Genomic DNA, 16,451 nt, shown 5'->3' on the forward strand with positions numbered 1-16,451 from the left:
CCACCCCCATCACGCCCTATGTGTGCAAGCAGAGGGGAGTGATCTGAAATGCCCCTTGCCCTATACTCGGCCTGGTCCCCCAACGATAGCTCCTGCCTCGAGGTGAAGATGTAATCTAACCTTGAAAAGACTTTGTGTGCCCCGGAGAAGAAAGAGTATTCGGTCTGTGTGGGGTGGAGCCATCTCCAGACATCAGTGAGGCCAAGCGTGTGCATCTGACGTGCAAGTGCCGTGTCTGTTGTTACTGCATGGGTGTTGCCGGACCTATCTCGTGCCGTGCACATCACATCGTTGAAATCCCCACCTATAATTTGCACCGTGTCAGCCGTGTGCAGTAGTATGTTAGTGATCTCCAGCCTTGTGCGCGCCTGAAGTTTGGGTGGGGCGTAGACCGACAGTAGCGTGTACCTGCGCCGCCTCCAGGTCCCCTGTACCCCCGCAAACGTCCCCTGGGGATCTAACCATGTGCGCGTGGAGGTGAAAGGGGTCGTTTTCCTAATGAGTATGGCCGTGCCCCGTGAGTCCGTGGTGTACCCCGCATGTGCTAGTACTACGTATTGGCCCCGAGCCAGAAAAGCGCACCTGTTCCCTCTCAAATGCGTTTCCTGTAGGAAGATAATGTCTGGCGCTGCTCGTTTAATGTAGGTCGTGACCAGGCCTCTCTTGATTTTGGAGCCCAGGCCGTTCACGTTCCACGTGAGCACCTTCACCCCGGGCCCGTCTCGGGACGATTCAGTTAGTGTACCTGCCATTGTGTTGCTCGACGTGAGAAGTGTGGCCCTCCCAGACTTCGCTGCTTGGTGTAGAGCTGTCCCCCCCCCCCTCAACAAACCAACACCCCAACATGAGGCAATAACAAACCCAACGTATCCCCCCCACCCCCACCCCACCTCCCTCCCCTTCCAGCTGCGCCCCAACATGAGGCCATACTATCAATGGGAGCAGGTCAGTCGCCCTCCCGCACATCCCTCCCAAAACTCAAACAACAACCAGAGCGAACTCTGGGGAAGGAAGAGTAAAGTACTTGAGGGGTTTCGTGCCAACTTGCGTGCTCCTAGTGCGCCGAGTTGCCGTCTCCATCGAGTCTCAAGGGTAACAATGTTCACGAGTGGGAGTCCTGCGTGTCCGTTGACGGGCCGTGGCCCGATAGTTCCAATTCCATGTGTCGGATCTCCTTGACCAGCGGATGTAAGGATTCCTGCAAAAGTTCCATGTCCTCAGCTCCGGATGAGAGGTCCTCTGACTCCTCCATGTCGTCCCCTTCCGATCTAGCGCCCCTCCGAGGTGCGCTGGTTCTCGCACCCACCGCCGGGTTGGGGGACTCCGATCCACCAGCCCTCCGGTTCTCCGCTCCTCTGGTGCTATACGGAGTCGCTGTGTTCATATTGTGGGTCCGCCGGGAGCGTATTCTCTGGGGCCTGGGTAGTTCCCACCGCGGCTTGCTGCGGGCGGTTTTGTCCATGGCCTCTCGGCTGGCCACCTCCCTACTGTTCAGGATGGGGCGCTCCTCCAGCCACTGCCATGCCTCCTCCGGAGTAGCGAAAAAGAATGTCTTGTCCTTGTAAATCACTTTCAGCTTGGCGGGGAATAGGAGCATGTACCTGATTTGGAGGGATCTCAACTTTGCTTTAACCGCGTCGTACGAGCGGCGCTGCTTCGACACTTCTTGGCTATAGTCGGGGAAGATCATGATCATGGCGTTCTCCAGGCGGATCTCCCCCAAGACTCTGGCTTCTCGCAGGATCAGGTCTCTATCGGCAAAGTTCAGAAAACGGGCAATGACTGGCCGGGGTCGGGCCCCCTCCGGGGGTTTAGCCAAGAGCGCCCTATGCGCCCGTTCGATAACAAAGCAGGACGAAAATGGCGCCGTCGGGAAGGTGGTCTTGAGCCAATTCAGCAAGAAGGCCGCCATGTCTTTGCCCTCGATTCCTTCCCTAAATCCCACAAAACGGAGGTTGTTGCGCCTGGACCTATTTTCCGCATCGTCCACCTTCCACTGAAGGTTGCGGTGGGAAGCCTGGAGTTCCGCCATGTCTCTCCTAAGTGCTGTGATGGCCTCACCATCCTCCTTCAGCCTCTCCTCCGCAGTCGTCACCCTCTCGGACAGGTTTCGAAAGTCCTGGCGGAGCAGAGTCACCTCCGCGCCCACCTCGCCGATCTTGGTCTCCAGCGCCGAGCGCGACGCTTGTATATCCGTCCTGGACGCCTGGATGGCCTCCAGCAGCACCGTCATGTCGGGGCGGGAGCCCGGTGGGTCGGCCGCTGCTCTCGGGGCTGCAAAGTTGTCCATGGGCACCTGTTTCAGCGCCCTGGCGGCCGTGTCCTTCTTCCCCTTCATGGTCCCCCACGTGGACAGAGGGGGGATGGATATTGCAAGAGCCGGATCCCGGGACCCGAGGGGGGTAGACGGGGAGCAAGTGATGGGCGGCTCGACCCGCGCTCAGCCCGCGCTCTCCGCTGGTGCGTCGCACCGGAGGGCGGAGGTCGGGGAGGTGTCCCGGTCAGGGCGGCCTGGGCGTGTCTGGATGTCCGGCCGCTCCCTTGATGTGCCTCTCCCTTCAACTCCCAGCTCTCCACCGTGGCCCGGCTAGGCGTAGCACTCACCGCCCGCCGCCATCTTGGTCCAACGGCTCCCTCGGCCAAATGTCCAGCGCGGGTCCGGAATGTCTCCCCGGGTCAGCGCTTCAGGCGTGGACCAGCCAGGGCGTGTCACAGCATGGTCTGTCTCTTGGTCTGACCCCCGTCAGTTGAGCTGCGGGCAGCGATCTCCCTTTTCTCCGCACCTCGTCGCCGCCATCTTGGCCGCTCTGTCCGCGGCGCAGGCACTCCACGCTCGAAAATCCGAAGTAGGCTCACACAACCACCCGGGTCACCAGTGCGCTGTGAAACGGAGAGGTTTTCCCGTAGGGTGGTGTGATTCTCAGGCTCGATGGCAAGGATTAAAGTCGGATTCTGGGGCAACTCGGCCGGAGCTCCGGCGAGGCACGTCTAGTCAGCCATGCCGTTGGCCACGCCCCCCTACAGTCAGCATTCTCACTCTCAACATAGTAGTCATCAGCATAGTACTGAGTCAACTGACCACACGCAACATTCTGTTGATCAAAACAATTCATAGAATTCTGTGGGGGAAAAGAACGTCCATTCTGGGGGAACACACCACGTCCTCTACCCCTAGGCTCTTAATGAACACCTCAACCTCTCACACCAGACGCACCATTCATACGTTGTAACAGAACCGGACAACTATTCTTGAAGTAGCCAACTGGAATTCGCTGCTGAAAAGACTCGGGCTTCTGCAACCCTCTCTGAAACTGTTGAGGTTGGTGAAACTCACTCTGATTATAATGAGGCGGATACGCCTGTTGCAAAAGAACCTCCGTCTTTAAATCTTTAGTCTTTTTCTCTGCTTTCTCTTTCTCATCTTTTTCCCTATTCTCGTAATATTGTGCAGTAGCCAATATCTGGGCCGACGAAGAAACAGCCCATGCACTCTCGGAGTCTTTCAAATCATTACACAACTCGGGAAGCAAATTATGAACAAACTTATCCACAAACAACCTTTGGCCACCTTCCGTACTCATATCTTGACCACTGTGATCTATGAAAGTCTCTTCAAACCTAGTGAAGAAATCAGACACACTTTCATCTTTCTTCTGCTTACATGCTGCTAACTTATCCCAATTTACTCGAATAGCAGGCATCATCGTCTTCATAAGATTGATAATCCTGCCAGGGAGTTCCGCAACTAAAGGCTCAGGTTTAGCTCCACCAACCTGTCTACCATACGCGGCAACAATATTCGCCCATGTATAACCTAACTCCTGCGCATGATTCTCATGGCGAATCTTCGCCCATAAAGGTTGAGGAACCACGTTACCCAAAAAAATGTCTATGTCAGCTAAATTCATGATGCATGCGTCAACTTTCTGGGACAATTCCTTGTAATATCCAGCTGGATTCTTACGGGGATCAGGTAGAGTCTGTTTAGGAGCCAAAACTTCAGCTCTCTTCCATGGAACATGTACCCATACACGCTGAAATTGAGCCGGTACAGCTTGAATACCCTGATTAACATTAGCCACAACTGCCTCTTTCCATACCGGAGGAACTTCTCTCATTGGATACTGTCTCACTTTTCTCCTAACCGAAGGATCAGGCTCAAACAGTGGCTGAGAAGGAAACTCGCTGCTAAACGCAAGTATCGTCGCAACTGCTTTCTCAACACCAGGACCCACTATCGTCCCTTTCTCAAACTCGGACTGTACATTAAGTAACTCCAATGGGATCTGACCCAACTCACTATCTTCCCATTCCTCCCGGAGGAAAGTACACATAACATTGAAGACATACCTCTGCTTCTGTGCTTCCCACTGTTGAAAGACATCCATAACTGACTCTAAATTATATCTCGAGACATTCAAAATCCATCTATGAGCCAAAAGATCTCACACTGCCCGTTCTTCGGGACTAGGAAGCTGGCTACGTAATTGTTTATGCGCAGAAACAGGGGTACACTCAATGACCCAAAGAAAGGAGACAAAAGACCAGTCACAGTATCAGTCATTCTTTGTCGAACAGAAGGAGAAGCTGTCATAAGGACAGGAGACAAAGTATTGTGAGATGAAACAAACGTAGGAGTAGTAGCAGGAGAAGACAAAAGTACAAGAGAAGAAGAACGAGGAGTTTGAGGCAGAACTGATAGCAAAGTCGGCAGCCCCAGAGGAGGCTGCACCAGAGGAGGAGGAACCAGCTGAGGAGGAGATGGCGGCTGAGCAACAACAAAAGGCGGTACAGCTGGAGGTTGGGAAGGTGCCGTAGCACTCTGCACATAAGGGGGTGGCAATCTCACCAAATGTGACATCAAGGATCCTTTTCACGGTCCTTCGTTGCACCTTGTAGAAGAGGTGGCAAAGCTGGATAACACTTATCGATGGCCATATTATGTTGCCTATGCAACTCCTCAATCACTTGATCTTCTTCATTGTCTTTAAACTGCCTAGCAGCTTGCATTATCGATATACCCTTTTCTCTCTTATCGCTTTTCGCTTGTTTAATTTCTCATTGTTTAGCTTCCTTACGCCAAAGGCGGAAAGAGTCAAACATTGCCGGCCGGGCTTTCTTCCTAAATAGTACAGTTTCCAAATTATTTAAAATCTTGGTATCATAACTACAATGTTGGGGCCATCGTAAGACACCATCATTCCTAGTGTAGCGACCCATACTTGATTAAACGTAATAGGGCCCACGCCATGTTTAGAATAGAGCTCATAAGTCGGAGTTCCAACCGGAGGTATCGGACACAAGTCCTCCAATCGGGAATCCCTGTTACCACCACAACAAAATATCTTTCTGATTCTGCTAAGACCAGGCATCTTCGCTCACTAATCTAGCTTCAAACTTTAAGGGATTACCAAAAACGATAGTCTCGCAAATATACGAGTCCCTCGGCTTTGGTGCTTGCAAGGACCAAATCAAAGACCCGAAGGTACCCAAAAACTAAGGACTGGGAGTGACCCACTTATACTTAACTGAGGTATCAATCACGTCACCAGAAGACCCGTCTATCATCTCGCCATACAAGTCATCACAAAGGGGGGTCCAAGACAGGGCGACAGTCAGGGCAGCAGTCCTTCATAGCCGTCAGGAAAGCGGGAAGCCTCGCAGCAAAAACCTTCAGTCCACGTTCGACATGCCGGGGTCGATGGAGTGGGGGCCCTCTTCCCATTTTTTCCTCACGAAGCTCCTCACGATCTTCAGGCATGGGCCGGTACCACTGAAGTCGAGCACCACGTGGGCGCCAACTGAAGAACCGGGTTTTAGAACCCAGCGGCGCCAGGGGCACGCCCAAAGTCTTCGGGTTCACCTGTCATAGAATACAGAGACACGGGATACTTCATGGTGGCGTCAAAGATCAAATTTATTGACTGAAACCAGGAACAGTAGTCCACGAAGTACAACACAAGTATATTCGTCGGAGACTGCTCAATTTTTGTATGGCGATCCATCCTCTTTTATCCTAAAAATCACATTCTGGCCAAACACCCACTAGTTACAATTTGTCCAATCATAGGTATCATTGCAAAAGGTATCGCATGAGGACAAACCCACTTTTCAGTTGTCCGGCCCACCATTAATTACACAGGAAAGCCCAACATTCCTTCTTGCACAAGCCGGACAAACCCATAATAAAAGACCACAAGCCATATCATAAAAGAGGCCATAAAGGAAGAAACAGAAACAGATAAGAAGCAGGATAAGGGTTGTGTGTGCATACCAAACTTTACAATGTCCTGTGCTCTGATCCTTAATCTTGATCAGCTATCGGGCAAGGAACTGGCTTAGTAAAGGTCAGCTTCAGGCAAAGAGGTCAGTTCACTCGTTTCATCGAAAAGTCAACACGAACTCGAGCTAACATGTACGTGTACTAAAGACTCGTTCGGACGTAGTCATCGGCCTATGTGAGGGCAACCACAAAATGGCTGCCATACACAAAATGGAACCCACGGTTCAGAATGAAATCCCTAAATACGTAGTGAATCCGTCAGTCTAACATAGCAAAATCACTCGTACTTGCCGTACTCACTAGTAACGGTTCGCTACTATCAAATTGGTAACAAAACCATGACATTTATAAAACGGGTTCAGAATTCACGGAACCTCACACCACATTGGCAGATTTTCACTTACATATATCTATCTTCTCTTTTGCATTAGTTTTCAGAATGATACACTGCATGTAAACATTCGAAAGGCACATACAAACCTTCGAGTACACTTGGCCATGCAGCGTAATAGTTATGCCAGCCGCAGCACTTAGTTTGACCACTTCACTCCAGGTCATTATGGACACAGCCTCCAGAACTTTTCACCTTCAAATCGTTGTTTTCAGGAGCGCTAGTCTAAATAGTTAAATGGTAGCAAAAACAAGACTACAGCATGCATTAGTCCAGGACTAGACAGAGTCTACTTAATGAGTTGGAGACGTGCTTTCATGTTCCTGCCTGAAAATCAACTGATACGGTTTACTTGTTAGAGCTGTTTGTTTGTTTAGCTTTTATTTTACTGATGCAGATACAAGACAAGTACGCTGCAATTTGTATTTCAGGATTTTGTTCTGTAATTTTAAAGGGGCCGATTCACAGATCTAGAAAAAGAGGAAGGGGTCCCGTGACCAGAGAACAGAAATTACAAATTTACACCATTTGTATTCAACAATTCAAATAAAGAAAAAACTATTTTCAGGAAGCAAAAAAGAATTTAATTCAAGATTGCATACATCTTAATCAATGGATATCTTACTCATTTTGTACATCCTTTTGATGGGGGTTATGGTATAAGTGATCTGATTCATTCGGTGACAAATCTTATTTTAAGCTTCAAAGACAATATACATGCGGTCCCTGAAAAAACAGGGCCACAGTTCGTGGCTCCAAGAGAGTCCAATTTTATAAATGATAAAGATCGGCCTAACTCCGTTGTAGCCGTGAGTGTCTAAATGGGGGCCGGAGTTGGTCGTGGGTGGTGTAGTCGTCTACGTTTCGACCCAATATAAGTAGGTTTCTCTTCCTTACAGAAGGGTCTTCATCAGGACAAGCAGGGTTGTGGGTGGGCAACCTCCTGCGGAGCAATTGGAAAAGCGAATTAGAAAACCACCAATCCTGTATTTTAATTCATAGGGAGGTGGTTCAAGATAAATAAATCATCTTTAAAGAAGGTGAGACAGCCGTGTTGTCTGTCTCTGTATAAATCCCATAAGTAAGATTGATAAATAGGGACTCACGCTCACCTTTCGCAAAGGGGCGATAGGAATGGACTTGCGGGTGGTGTTTTTTTGGTCCAAGTTGGTAAATAACTCTAAATTTTAAAAGAAGAGACTGGTGTTTTTAAACAGGTCTAACAAGTTGGCAGCTAGTACATTTAAAAACTTTATCAGAGATCTGATCCCCAAGATTTGAGAAGTAAACAGTCATCTTGGGCAGATAACAGTAGGGGGGGGGGGGGGAAGAAAAAAGGGGGGCTGGTGCTAGTCCATCCATTTTATTGTGAGCTTGAATTTTCTCCTGTATTATTACCTTTAAACCCTACAGGGTTTTTCTTAGTTGATTGGTTATGGAAGCAACTAGTAAGTAGTGTGTAAGAGTTCTCCACCTGTAAAAATGGAAAATAAGATATCTGTTGGCTCAGTAAATCCCTGATATGCAGTTATTGGTGGTGTGGCAACAATATTTGTAAAGGTGCTTACCACTATCAACAGTTTTATAATTCCTATTATACAAAGTACAGTAGACCTCATTCAGGCATTAATATTCCTTTTAGGGCTCCCACGATTTAGGGGTAGGGAACCTGAGTATGGAAAGAAATTCATAAAATAAATTATTAATCGTCTGCAGAAGAACAGGCTATTTTAAGTATCTATGCTTCTAAATCCATATCATTACCAGAAAACGGCAGCAGAAGACTTGTTTATCTATTTGACTTTTTTACGGAGAATGCATATATGAATTGTATATACCAATCTAAAAAAGAAGAACGGCTTGAAAATCCACCTGGAAAAGGGAGAGAATTCCTACGTTACTATGAAGCTAAACCGTACCAAAATGCACCTCACATTACATAGGGAACATTAGAAAAGGTAACGTTACCGATAGGGTGGTTCGAGAAATTTGTTTTAGTGCAGTCATTGCGCCATCTTGTGGGAAAGGGGCTTTGTTTGCCTAAAAAGAATGCGGAGATTAGTCCGTGATTCTTGCATAAATCAGGGAGTCGGTACAGTAAGTCTGAAAAGTTGCTTACAGTAAATGCGTTCCTACCTGCTTCGCGTTCTTGAAAGTTCTGGTTAACGAACCGAATCGCCAATTGTGTTTACCGTCTCCTAGGGACCAACAATGAGCACAAATAGTTCAGGGTATTAAACGCGACTCGTTCGCGCCGTTGACAAAGGGAAGGCAGGGTGTGCCTATGGTTACCTGATTTGGCGTCCCGAGTTGGAGATTCAACTAGTCCCAGCGCTACCGCTACCGATATGGATCCTGTCTCGGTAACGCGCGTGTAGGACACTTCCTGGTAGTTCTCAACTGGGGGGGCGGAGCCTCGGAAATTAGAATGGAAACCGAAGAAAGACTCGGTTATAATTTGATGACTTCGAAGGGAAAGTTATCTATTGGGCATATGCTTGTACCATGTTTACATTAGCAAACCACTTATCATATAGCTGAGGAGGCAACAAATCACGCTGTGTGTTTGCGGCAAAGGCAAACGCTACCCAGGTCCCTATTGACTACATTGGGTTCAACCCTGTTTCTTATAACATAGTGATTCACAGATCTAAGTTGAGACAAAATCCTAAACCTACTACTTTTGGTATTCACAGAAGGCAGTTAGTAGTAGTAAAGTTACGACTACTAACTTTACTATTACTAACTGCCTTCTGCGAATACCAAAAGTAGTAAGTTTGGGTTTTTGTCTCGGATTAGCTCTGTGAATCAACCCCAAAGAGTTTTGCAGCACCTTTTTGCAGACATGCTGCAAAGGTGAAATTTTTATCAAGTGCAGAGAAGTCACCAGCCGGCAACTGCAAGATTTTATAACAGAACGATTGCTTTGGGATTAAAATAAGGGGAGTTCTGATTGGAAAGTTTGCACTCAGACTTGGAAGCTCACTTTAAGGTTTGGTTTGCGGGTGGCATGTGGTCTATAATTGCAAGCACGAGCAGCATTCAACAAATCAACACGCACATCTCAATTGCTTGCAAGGCTTCAAGAAAGAAAGAGGAGGCAGGAGGATGGTAGAGCTAAAGTGACCTGAGAGAGGAGAAACAGAAGAAAAGGATATAACAAAAATGGATATGTGGAGAGAGTTCAATAGCATGAGAAAGTGAGCAGGGCTGGTTTAAGAATTTTTAGCAGGGTTGCTTCAGTTCCCCAGTCTGACCCGGCTTCACTTCAGCCACCATCTTACATGGAGACACCCATATTGCGTCTGCCCAGGATCCACTAAATTAACCTTTGCCACCACGTGCTAGTTTACTGAAACTTGCGATTCAGCAAGGCCAGTTGAGGATGTGGGTTGAGACAATAGAGTAAGTGGGTGTAGGGACCGAAGGAAGTGGGTGGACCCGAGGGAAGTGGGTGTGGCTTCCCCAAAAAATTGAGAACCTGCACTTAATATTTTACAAATTTAGCACTGATGCAAGGAAAGTCACAGTCAACAATGTGTGCTAAAAGTGTAGGAAAAACATATAACTTGGCAACCAGTACCCCCCATTTTACAGACAAGCTCGCTATCTCTGGTGGGTAAATGTAATCCCTCAGCCACAACTGCAGACTATGAAGTGAAAAAAAGAACAAGACAATACCTTTGTCTCCCTATGCACCGAGGATGACGAACAACAGAACCTTCATGTATCCATCAGCACTGCCTCAATTTTGCTACAGTTTAGAAAAGCGTTGAAGACGCACCTCTTTAAAGAACGCTACATCACAATGCATTAAATGTCCACAAGTCAGCCCCCTGTCCTATAACTTGCAGACTTTAAGCTTACCTTTGACCATGTACTGGCTAGGTTTGCACTATAGAAATACCAGATACATTAATACATAGGATCAACCCCCTGCCCTTCGCTGACCCACACACGAGAATAAACTAATCACAAACATAATCGAACAAAATGGATACAACTATAAGCAAACCACAGAACAAGAAAAACAACTCTCACATCAAGTGCAGCAACACATCACATATTGTACTATGAAACAATGACAATTAATATCCTAAATACACCAGAAAGAACCAGACGAAAGGCATCAAACCCCGCAGCATCTACTCATGACCTACCTCAACTAGGCCTCCAAAGAGCTACACACAAACGTACCACCCACAATTGATATAAGATCAGATAAACACACTAATTTCCTCCTGAAAATCACCCAAATAACATCGGCTAGCAAAGCCACAACGGAATCCTGGCAAGTGAAGTCAGACCAGCCACCATGCTGCAAGTAGTGAACGAGCACATCGAGCCGGCAGGACCACTGTTAGCATTATTTGGGGGGTATCTAGTCTGAAGATATTTCTGAAAACTAAAGCAAATATGGTGCATTTTACAGCACATTTTACATCATCAAACTGTCAAATCATTGGATGGATGAATGGATGGATGGATGGATGGATGGATGGATGGATGGATGGATGGATGGATGGATGGATGGATGGATGGATGGATGGATGGATGGATGGATGGATGGATGGACAGACGGACGGACGGACGGACAGATGGACGGAAATACGGAGAGATGTTAGAGACAGGGCTGCCTGGCTCAATGAATAAATAATAGGATAAGTGAAAAGTATGGTGATACATTAATTCAAGCATTGATGAAAATGAATAAATATTTATCTGTGTGGAGCAAATGGCCTGAGTGCTCTGACCTCAGGTCGGAGCTAAGGTGTAGCTTCAGCATTAAAACTCACCCTGCCCAAACACCAGTGGTTAATTTGTAAAACAATAAGTGTCAGGACTCAGGACTCTCGTCAGGAGGCAGCTTCGACCAGCCCTTTTCTCCTGTAGAGCTGCCTAACACAGAACCAACAAGCCCTACAAGTGGGGAGATTCTGTAACTTAATTGCAAGAGTCGCCAACTTCGGAGCTGCGGAACAAGGTTCTAGTTTCGACGCCGGCTCGACATCCTCTGATTCTAGGCGGATTACCTAATCTCCCTGTGCCTACCAAAAATGAATGTGTCCTTAACTGGCGCTTAAGCTCCGGTGTTGATGATTAAGTGCAGGTGCTGAGCACTGGATACCAACGGCTCAAATTAAGCACTGCCAAACACTACTACTAGTACTACTAATCCTTAGGAAACTGGATCAGCTTAAATATACAGTGCACTGATTTAGCTGGTCGAGAAATAAAAAAATACTTTAACATGAAATTGGGAGATAGAATGAGATAACCACGTAGTGGTTGAACTTCACAAAAACCTTATGTCAATCCAACTTTTAGCATTTATCGTTCAATGCAAAGGTATTGATTAACACACCAAACCGAAATGCTTGCAAAGATCACTTTACAGAAAATACACTGTTTTGAATTTTGAAGAGTCTTTATCATGTATGTACTGGACAATGCAAGCGAAAGAACACGAAACCCCACACCAACCCTCTAGCGCGTTACCCATGGGGCTCCTGCAGCAGACAGGAACCACCAACATGCAAAAATACATGGGAACGCATCTATGAAAAGTGACACATCGCTGCGAGAAAACAGAGATGTATCACTTTTCATTGCGCCCTCCTTGCGGCACCAATGATGCATAATATTTACAGTATGACGCATCATGTCGCAAGGAGTTACAGATACATCAGTATTTCTGAGGTATCTGTAGGCGCAAAAATGACGCATTTCTGGAGTGTGTCACAAAAGTGACACAACTCCAGTAATGGGTCATTCAACATGGGCAAGTCCCATCTGGGATGCTCTTGAGGCAGGCGTAAGACATTGATGCATTTGCGTCCTAAAAGTGGTGCAATATAATCTTTATAGGTTTTGTTGCGTCAATTCTACGACCCTTTCTTGTGTCTGAATGTCCCCCCTGCATACATTATACCTGGCGCAGGTGTAATGTGGCACAGGGGTTTACAAAGGGAAGCATCTAGGTAGATGCGTCACTTTGTAAATATGGTGCAACAAGGCTCATTTTTTACGCCGCTGGTGTGTCACAAAAAGTGAAGCACCGGCGGGGCAAAAGTGTTGCAAGGGCTCATAAATAAGCCCCATTGTTTTGAAGTGAGCTGCGGCCTGCCTTCCCATGGTTGAAAACTATGGGGCAGATTTACAAGCCCTTATGCGCCGCCGGTGCATCATGTTGCGTGGCACAGCTTGTTAAGGGATATTTACAAGCACAGGTAAAGTCACCCTGCGTGACTTAACCTGTGCTTGTAAATATCACCCCTGTTCACGCAACAACTTGCGTGTTAGCAGCGGGACAAGGGAAATGCGTCAGTTTGCTGCGCCACCATAGGGGTGACGTAGCCAAGCGAAACGAGGAGAAATGTTTTCATTTCTCCTCGTTTTTTCCTCTTTCAATGCGGGCTGCATTCCACAGCATGCATTGAAAGAGGAAAATGCCTGCAGTGGATGTTTTGTGCAGGAAGGGGCCCCTTCCCTCACAAAAAGATCTCCCCATGGCGCAGGCAGCTGTTTCTGCGCCAGCGCAGGGGAGAGCACAGGAATGCGACATATCATTGTAGATATATCGCATTCCTGTGCTCTGAAAGTGCCGCAGCGTGGCGCAGCCAAAGGGCTTGCGTTGCCGCGCTGCGGCACTTTCTTGTAGATCTGCCCCTATTTGTTTAGTGTTGTTTATTTATGAGCACTGCAGGGAGGACAGGTGTCCTGCTGGTCCCGGCTACAAAACCGGCCCCACCTATGACAGGGGGACTCCATCCCCGTGTCATCTTAAGGATTTTGGGGGCATAGTTTACCCATTTTCAGCTAATTAAAACCACATGGCTTCAAAAGATATTGAATAATTCATCACAGTTTGGATTGAATAAATGGACAGAGGGGAAATAGAGAGAAAGGTGACTTTCTGGGGAGTGGAGGGTTAGGGGGCGCGGGACCTCCCCCTCTGCCCACTTGTGAATGGTAAAACCGTCTCTCTCCCACCCTGCCGATATACCCTGAAAACGCACAATGGTGGCAGCGCCAGGCAGGGACTGTTTGCAAGATTTCAGATTTTTTTCTAAATGACAAAAGTCAACGAGAAGCACATCAATACACGTGCAGGGTTTTTCAAGAAATATGAAAACTTGCTTCATTTATGAAAACGTTACTGTTACGTGAATGTTGTGGTTTAAATGTAAAAAAAAAATGCCGAAGTGCGAAGAAACTTAAATATGGGCTGAAAGCGAATTATGCAAAAGTTTGGAAAATCCCTTAGCGAGAAAGTGTAAACCTTCGCTGCCAGTTGTTTTCCTAAATTTCAGGCTGCCTTTTCGAACCTTTGAATGAAAACGTTCAAGATAGTTAACTCTTTTATACAACAGATAACTGACTCCCGCTGTTGTGTCAATTTTGCTATTCTTCGAGGATCTAAAAGGTAAGAGAGTGTGTGGTTTTCTTGCAGACACTCTAATGGCCTTTCATTCCTCGCGCCTGTGCAGATATTGTCATGGGCGCATTTATTTGCACAAGTGCACCAGCATTTCGGTTTTTATGTGCCTAATGCCGGGCTGCCATCCATGCCCTCGGCTGTGATTAGCAAAGGGGCTCATTTTACTGTTTTTTTAGTGCACGTTTTATGGGCTTGTTCCCAACAGACAATAGGGCAAAGAATCGTGTGCTAGTTTAAAACAGCGTTTTTACATCACGAAAAGTTGAATTACAATAAACAGGATAATTTCAATATGTAAAACACGTATCAGACATACTACTTTACAATACTTTCAAAATGTTACTGAACACTATATAAATACATGATTTACATATTAATAGAACACTGAAATGACTAGAATGTATTTTGTCATATTCTGTAGTTTTGTGTAAATGCGGATTTAACCCCTCCCCTGCTGGTGACAGAACCGCTCCGTCATCAGGCGCGGTCGCTGATGACGGAGCGGTTCCGTCACGGCCTGCTCGGCACGCCTGCGTGGCGCGGATTCCCCGCCTGCTCTGGACGTTCCATTGAGTGGGCGGGGCCGTGACAGAACCACTCCGTCATGAGCACAGCGCAACCGCGGCTGGTGACGGAGCGGTTCCGTCAGCAGCATTCGCCCGTCGCGCGGCCGCCCCAACCCCTTAGCACTGCGGCGGAATAGCCGCCGCAGTGAAGGGGTTAAGAGAGAAGACGTAGAAATTAAGTTAAAGTGGAGTGATAGAACCATAGAAGAAGGGGGGGTAGAGATGAATGAAGCAATGAGGCTGGGGTGCTCACTGTGGACTCCGCCGTCTATCGGCACTAAGCACTCTTCAGAAGTAAACGGGACGGCATCCGCCCCTCTGCTGCCTGTTGCTTTCAAAAGCTACTCTGCTTTACTCCCCTGTGCGTAGAAACTATGGGGCATATTTACAAGCCGTGTGCACCACTTTTGCCCCGCCGTTGCGTCACTTCTGTGATGCAGCGGTGGCGTAAAGCTAGCACCATGATGCGGGGGATTTACAACGTGACGCATCTAGGGAGATGCATCATGTTGTAAAGCCCTGAGCCACATGAAACCTGCGTCAGGTTTCAAGTGGGTGTTCTGGCACAGGGGGGAGGGCGTCCGGTGCAGGAACGCCTTGGAAAAGTGCCTGAGTGCAATCTACAAGATTTCACTTTTCTGACCCCGGTGCATCAAGCAGGCATAAGGTGGGATGGGCCATGTGCAAGATAGGCTGGCTTGGCACAGTGCTGGAGTTGCGTCGCGCCAGCGGCACAACACCAGCACTGCACCAAAGTTACGGCAGCAGATGCGACACGCATCTGCATTTCCTTGCGCCATGATGCGCCGCATTGTAAATGCGGCACATCCGTGGTGGCGCAAGGATTGTGATGCATGGTGCAAGTTTCCCGGCGCATCCCTGTTGATTTGCAGGAATGTCCCAGGAATTGTAAATCTGCCCCTAGAATCCTAAATGTGCAGAACTGCATGTAAACGTGCGTCATGAACTTGTTTTCACGGTTTCGACTTACTGATTGTCTGCGCCACAGTTTGAACATATGCGAAACCTTTAATCGAGGCTGAAACAACGAAGGGCAGAAAAGCGAGTGGTCTGTTGCGCCTAGAAACCCTCCATTTCCATCGTCGGTTGGTTCTCGTACTTTAACAAGCAGGACAGCCAGGCAGGGTACAGAGTACAGACGCCCTGCAGAGTGAGGCGAGAGCGCGAGATACGGGAGACGGCCCCAGCATCCCGTGCAGGGCCGAGCATGGCGCGTGGGGGTAGCAGTGCCTGATCGACTATCTCTCCGGCTCGCCACAGTCAGGCTGAAAACACCCAAGAGGAGCGGCTGGCCCCACTGTCCCTCTCACGACACGTCACACGGTGTAAGCAGGAGCCTGACTGACTCGAGTGACCCTCTGATACCGGGTGAAAGAACTTCATCAGCTGTAAGGAAGGCACTTGACTTCAGGGATTTATAGGGTACCGGCTCCCTAAACCTGCGAGAGGGCAGCTGGCTGGAAGTCCCAGCACCATGGGTGGCTCAGGAGGGTCCCCCCTGAGCTTCGCTCCCTCTTCCCCTCTCAGGGATTCTCAGGGAGATGTTTAGACTTTTCTTTCCCCGCTGAATTCCTTGTGTGCACTCTATGTGGGCCTGTTTGTTCTGTAGGAAGTCCCGTTCCTGTTTTACAATTCGTGCCCTTGCATAACCGAAATATGCCAAAAGCAGAGTAGGAGCTTTTGTGAATAAAAAACACGAGCTGGGACAATGACGAGCAGAATCGAAATGATGCGTTGTACATCGAGGAC

Source organism: Lissotriton vulgaris, chromosome 1_2, assembly GCF_964263255.1.
Source record: "Lissotriton vulgaris chromosome 1_2, aLisVul1.2, whole genome shotgun sequence".
In the NCBI taxonomy this organism is placed as follows: Eukaryota; Metazoa; Chordata; class Amphibia; order Caudata; family Salamandridae; genus Lissotriton; species Lissotriton vulgaris.